We start from the raw sequence: 6,680 nt of genomic DNA on the forward strand, positions 1-6,680 counted from the left end.
GGTTAATAAACATTATTACTATTTTGTAGCATTACTTTTTTGCTTATCCTCATGAAGGAACTTCAAAAAGTTCACGGAAAAAAGAAGGTTTTTTTGTTGTTGTTTTTCCCCTAAACTCTTTGGAACTCCCTCATATAGACAGAGCGAGTATGGGAACATGGTATCTGGGTTTAAAATCCTTCTCAATGACTACAGGGAAATTGTAGACAAACAGCTCAACCTATCTACCCTTACTTTTTATATTTTAAAAATATGGATAATAATGATTATCACTCTCCCCTATGTTTGCCAAGAGCATAGTTTAGAAAATATGTATGTCACTCACCAGAAGGTGTTGTAAAATGTGTAGCCTCAATACAATGATTTCACTGTATTTTCTGAGAATGGCAATGCGGCAATATGATTTGTTACAGTTCCTTTCTTTTCCTTGTCAACGTTAACGCCTGTGCGTGATATAGGAAGAAGGGAGGGTACTGTAAAAAAAAGATTTAACTATGTGTAAAAATGTTCATGATATGATGTTGCACCAAAAGAAAAATTTCAGCACATCTTTGAATATCGAATATTAGCTCAGTTGTGGAAAACATGTCTGTTATGGATTGACATGTGTCTCTGTCCTCCCCCAATATTATAAATCATAACCTGAATATATGCCTTTATTTATCCACTTGGGAGTGGATGGTCTCTGTAGTGTCAGTGAGATGAGACTAGAATAAAATATATTTCGAATCATTCTAGGTCTATCTGGTTTTTTTGTTGAGCCTGCCAAATAGAAACTTGATTACTTTATCACAGCCTTGACCTCTCTCTTGAGTTGCCTTGCGCAGGTGCTTTGTGGGCTTGAGCGCAGCTTTCTCTTTCTGAGGGGCCCTTCTCTCGGGGTGGGGGGGGTTTCTTGCGGGCAGTGGCCACCTTCTTCGCTGGAACCTTCTTCGCTGGAACCTTCTTCGCTGGAACCTTCTTCGCTGGAACCTTCTTCGCTGGAACCTTCTTCGCTGGAACCTTCGCTGTTCCCATTCAGCAGCTCCCTTCTCAGCCTTGGCTTTTTGGGAGACGCTTTCAGGAGAGCCGCCCTTTGAAGCTTCTTAACTTCATACTTCACTAGCTCATTCCTCACTTTCTTTGCCCTTGGGACTTTAAAATGACAAAAACTCTGTTATCTTGGCTTTCTTTTCTCTGACGGCAATCTTTTTGGCCCATCTTGGGGCTGTTCATTTTATGTTGCTCTCCACCCTTTGCCAGGCTTGTCAGACAGTCTTCTGCCGCCAGTGTGGGGCCTTGAGGCTGAAGTCAGGGAGCTGCATACGTTTGAAAGGTGGGGCCTACAAGCTTGCTTGAGGGCATGGTCCATGGACCAAAGCCCTGCTCTGATCAATCACATCTACCTACTCATCACTTCCGTGGCATGAGGCGTGTGGCAGTTGGGCAGAGACTAGCCTGTCAATCATGTCTCAGCTTGATGATCTCATTTGGAGGCGAGATGGATAAAAATAGCTCACTGGCGGCCAGAGACACTCTTCTTTTGAGACATTCTTGTGGACAAGCCACATGGAGCTATGCTGATGGAGCCTGGAGCTGGAGGAGCCACGTGGAGACCTTCACCAGAGCTGAGATGCTTCCACCACCACTGGATCCACAAGACTTAACACCCACTGGCCTGTGATCTTTCTGCATTCGGCATCATTGTATGTGTTTTCTGAGTCTGAAGAAGAATTTATAGACTGTTATCACACATATGGGCTAATATAAGACTTGATCTGGACTGGGCTGGGAAGTTTTCTTAATATACAATTGCTCTTTATACAAAGTTTTTTCTTATACAAATATGAGTGTCTATGAATTTGTTTCTCTAGTCAACCTGGACTAACACAAGGCCCAAATGAGATGTAGGCCACCCAGCCAACCTCAAAAAAGCACTATCTTGGCAGCATTCAGCCAGAAACCAATCTCAGGCTATAGCAAACTGAAAAAACTGAAGGGAAAAAAATCAATCCTTGAGTTGACATACTGAAAGGGTCTATGGGCTATATTGAAGATGAAGGAATTATTAAGAGAATATGGAAAAATATATATTGTCAATGTTAGGTTGGGTTGACTAGAAATGCAAATCCAATGACATTCATATATAGGTATAAGAGAGAGCTTTATATTAAGAAGTAATTATATATCAGGCAAACATCCCATCCCAGACCAGATAAAGTCTATAAGTCCAATGCTAGTCCATAAGTTCAATATTAGTCTATAAGTTCCTCTTCAGATTCATGCTGTCACATGTAATGATGCAGAAGGCAGGAACATCACTTACTGGTGGGTGCAAAATCTTGTGGATCTGATGTCTGTGGGAACCTCCCAGCATGGCTCTTCAACAGGAAGTTGATGAAAGAGAGAGAGAGTGAAGTTCCCAGGACTCTCCTTATGAGACCACACCCAAAAGGAGGTACCATCAGGCTGTGATCTGATTGACAGGCTAGACTCCAGCCCTACACTCATATCTTCAAGTTGATACAAAATTATGTAACTACCACAGACTCACTGTACTAAAAAGAATTAGTTGATATTCAATCATTTTGAGAGGTAGCACATAGTCAAGAACCAATGGTAGTGAAGGAAAAAAAAAAGAACTCCAAGTGGCATTGAAAACATTAGCCAAAAACCAGGCTCAAAGAAATTAGTGGGATACTGTTTGAAATAGTTCAACACACACTAGAAACACTCACTTGTCTCTGGCAAGAAATTTGTAAGATAGCTAGATAGCCAACGATTGGAAGAAATCCATATTTGTACCCTTTTAAAAAATCATTTTGTTGGGGGCTCATACAACTCTTATCACAATCCATCCATCCATCTATTGTGTCAAGCATACTTGTATATTTGTTGCCATCATTTTCAAAACATGCTCTTTCTACTCGAGCCTTTGGTATCAGCTCCGCATCCCTCCCCTCCCCCCTCACAAACCCTTGATAATTTATAATTTTTTTTTCATGTCTTACACTGACCGATGTCTCCCTTCACTCACTTTTCTATTGTCCATCACCCACGGAGGGGGTTATATGTAAATCATTGTGATCTGTTCCCCCTTTCTCCCCCCACTTTCCCCTTCCCTTCCTGGTATTGCTACTCTCATTATTGGTCCTGCGGGGTTTATCTGTCCTGGATTCCCCGTGTTTCCAGCTCTTATCTGTACCCATGATTTGTCCTCATTCTAAAGACAGTTGACCCAAAAGAACTCACAATTTGCAGAACAATGTCATTAACATCATCTACAAATAAAATTTTGCTAAAGATCATCTAAGAACAGTTGCAGAAATACATTGAGAGGAAGTAGGTATGCAAGAGGATTCAGAAGATGACATGGAACAAGGAGCATCATTGCTGAAGTCAGATGGATCTTGGCTGAAGGCAGAAACTATGGAGTGACATTGTACCTGCAGCAATGGGCTGAAACGTAACGACAGTTGTCAGGATGGCACAGGGCAGAGCAGTGCTTCGTTCTGTTGTATATAGGTTCTCTGTGAGTTGAAAGAAGAGCATCACATTATAAGAAAAATGTGCAAAATACTATTAATATAAATTAGATTGAGTAGTAAGATGGTTCATTTTAAAATATGTTAATAGAATTTCTGTCTTTTAAAAAGTTTTAAAGAAATTAGCATAGATTAATTTTATCTTTATAAAATGATATTTTTAGAATCAAACCAGATTTTTTTTAAATGTTAGAAATATCAATAGAGATTAGTTTTCTCTGAAAAGGTAGACTAGCATTTTAAAAATATTCCTTCTGAAAGTTTAAATTGACTTGTATAAATTTCAAAGTAGTATGGATTGTGATGAGTTGTATGAGCCCCTAATAAAATGATTTTTAAATTTTTCAAAATAATTTTGCAGCTGTCATTCCAGAAGAAAAACCTCTTCACCACTGACACTGGCCCATCGTACTTGGCTGATATAAGTATAAGCAACTTGACCACAGGCAAAGGATGCATCTCTGTCTTTTTCCAGCCCAGCTTCTGAGATTAGAATGATCAAACAGATACAGGTAAAGAAGATTTGTAATGTCCTTTATTTTGTTTGTCTGAAAAGAAATCAGAAATAAGACCATTAAGACAAATTTCAAAATATTACTCCCTTCCCTGAGGAAATCTTTGGACATGTTGTATTGAGCGTGGGGCATGTTGAAGCAGCCTGCTGTGAGTGTCGGGCCAAGGCATTCTGGGTTTTCATTCTCAACCTTTTAGGGAGGACACAATTCATGAAGAAGAAGCCTTGTGGTGCTGGGGGTTTCTAACTGAAAGGTGTTTGGGAAATATGCCAACCACAAAATATGCCAGCCACAAAAAAAAAAGATGTTAGGGAAGTGTATCATCCACAAGATAAACTTATACAAATTAGCATGTGAACAAGTGAGAAAAATTAGCCATTAGCCACATCGAGTCCATATCTTTCATACATGAAGATATCCTGAGACTGGATAGTAAAAGCATCCAGTGACAAAAGAGTTAAGGATTTAGATGGCTTATAGGAAATAAATTAAAAAATAGCAAATATATGTGAAAAACTTTGAACGCAAATGAAAAAGGGAAATTAAAACAAGGAAGTACAATTTTTTTAAGCTTGCTTTTTAAACCTAGGGTTTAAAAATTTGCAGTGTGAAAACACTTACTGACCAGGGGTTCCAAAAATTTGTGGAAAGGATCTATTCTTTTAATTCCACTTTTCCATAAACTTTTTGAAAACCCCCTCCTATGTTGTTGATGGAAACAAAAAATATGAACACTATTTTTGGAGAACAATTATATTAAGAATCTTAAAATATTTGTATGCATTGATTCAGTAATCACATATTTATAAATCTACTAAAAATAATTAGCATTGTCCCTATCACTCTGGCGAACAGAACTCAAAGAAGACCTCCAAGATTGCTATCCCTTGGTATAATCATTCAATTAAAAACAAATCTGAGTGTGGCTGTGAAGCCATTTTGCAGATAAAGTTAAGGTCCTTCGTGTACTGCCACTGAGTCAAATCCAGCCCATTATAGAACTGTTACAAAGTAAGAATACTCCATTGGCTCTACTCTTTATTAACTGTAAACTTTATGAAAGCAAAATTCTAATCCTTCCTTTTGTGCTGCTGCTGGTGGATTTGAACAACCAACCCCTAGTTTCATAGTTGAGTACGAAGTATTTACATGTCAGGACCTTGTGCTGACTAAATATGCCTGTAAACTCACTGAGCTTGGGTTTTGGGGTGGTGATTTGCTTCAAAGATTCTCACAACAAATTGAAATCAGAAACATCTGTGAAAACCCAGTTCAGTCATTCTCAATAAATATTTGAGGTGCATTTATGATCTTGGGTTTAGAAACTCCATAGTTGTTTTAGACAAACAAGGATTAACAACCATTTTATCTGGGACCACTGTGAGTTGGAATTGCCTTGATGGCAATGGGTATATTCAACAGAACTAGGTAAACTGCCTTTTCTTACAATATATGTCTTAATGAGACACTCCCTGCCCCTCCACCCCCATCATTTTACATAGTCGAGAAACAGGGATTGATTTGAATTAATTTTAAGTTCATATTATTTGGGGGAAATTTATCTTACTGCTATAGAGCCCAAAACCCAAAATACAATATTCTAGTATACCAGTTATGATTGCATTCAGCAACATGTAATATAAAACCAAAATTATAGTAAAGGGGCTTATTTTTTTCTTTCATAAAGAGAAGTTCATGTAGACTCCCAGGGTGGGATGGCTCCACAAGGTGGTCAACGTCTTACACTTGGGCTGCCATCCTTATCAAGCTTCCCATTGTTTCCCCCTTTCAGGATGCCCCTGGCATCATCCATGCTTCAGGATGGAAGATGCGCGGGAAGAGAACGCATTTGATAGCACCGATCAACACGGTAGCTCATTGGTCAGAATGGTGTCACATGACCACATAAAATAGTTGTCAAGGGCTCATGAGGGAGGGGGGAGCAGGGAGGGAGGGGGGAGCAGGGAGGGAGGGGGGAGCAGGGAGGGAGGGGGGAGCAGGGAGGGAGGGGGGAGCAGGGAGGGAGGGGGGAGCAGGGAGGGAAGGGGGAAAAAGAGGACCTGATGCAAAGGGCTTAAGTGGAGAGGAAATGCTTTGAAAATGATTAGGGCAAAGAATGTACGGATGTGCTTTATACAATTGATATATGTATATGTATGGATTGTGATAAGAGTTGTATCACAACTGAATAGTACAACTGAAGAACTTGAGACATTGAATTACTAACTTTTATACAACAATGATAGTGGGTTAGCAGTTGGGCTGCTAATGATGAGGTCAGCAGTTCACACCCATCAGCTGCTCCTAAGGAGAAAGAGGCTTTCCCTTCCCATGAAGATTTACAGCTGCTGAAACCCACTGGGGCAGTTCTACTTTGTCCATAGGGTCACTGAGTCAAATGGAATCAATAGCATTGAGTTTGAATCTGATTTTCCCAAACTCACACTCTGGTGTCTAGTCAAATTCAACCCTATAGGGCAGAATAAAGCTGCCTCACAGGGTTTTTTCATAGTGATCTTATGAGGCAGAGTATAGCTGCCCATGTGGTTTCCAAGGCTATAAATAACTCTTGATGGGAGTGGAAGGCCAAGTGTTTCTCCAACTGAGTGGCTGCTGGTTTCAAACTGCTGGCCCTGTGGTG

At 39.9% G+C, this 6,680-nt stretch overlaps 1 pseudogene; it reads right to left on the reverse strand.

Moving 5' to 3' along the window:
* Positions 1 to 789: 789 nt before the first annotated feature.
* Positions 790 to 5,852, reverse strand: LOC142456040 (large ribosomal subunit protein eL14-like; annotated as a pseudogene).
* Between the last annotated feature and the right edge of the window lie 828 nt (positions 5,853 to 6,680).

This window comes from Tenrec ecaudatus, chromosome 9 (assembly GCF_050624435.1).
Source record: "Tenrec ecaudatus isolate mTenEca1 chromosome 9, mTenEca1.hap1, whole genome shotgun sequence".
NCBI classification, from domain to species: Eukaryota; Metazoa; Chordata; class Mammalia; order Afrosoricida; family Tenrecidae; genus Tenrec; species Tenrec ecaudatus.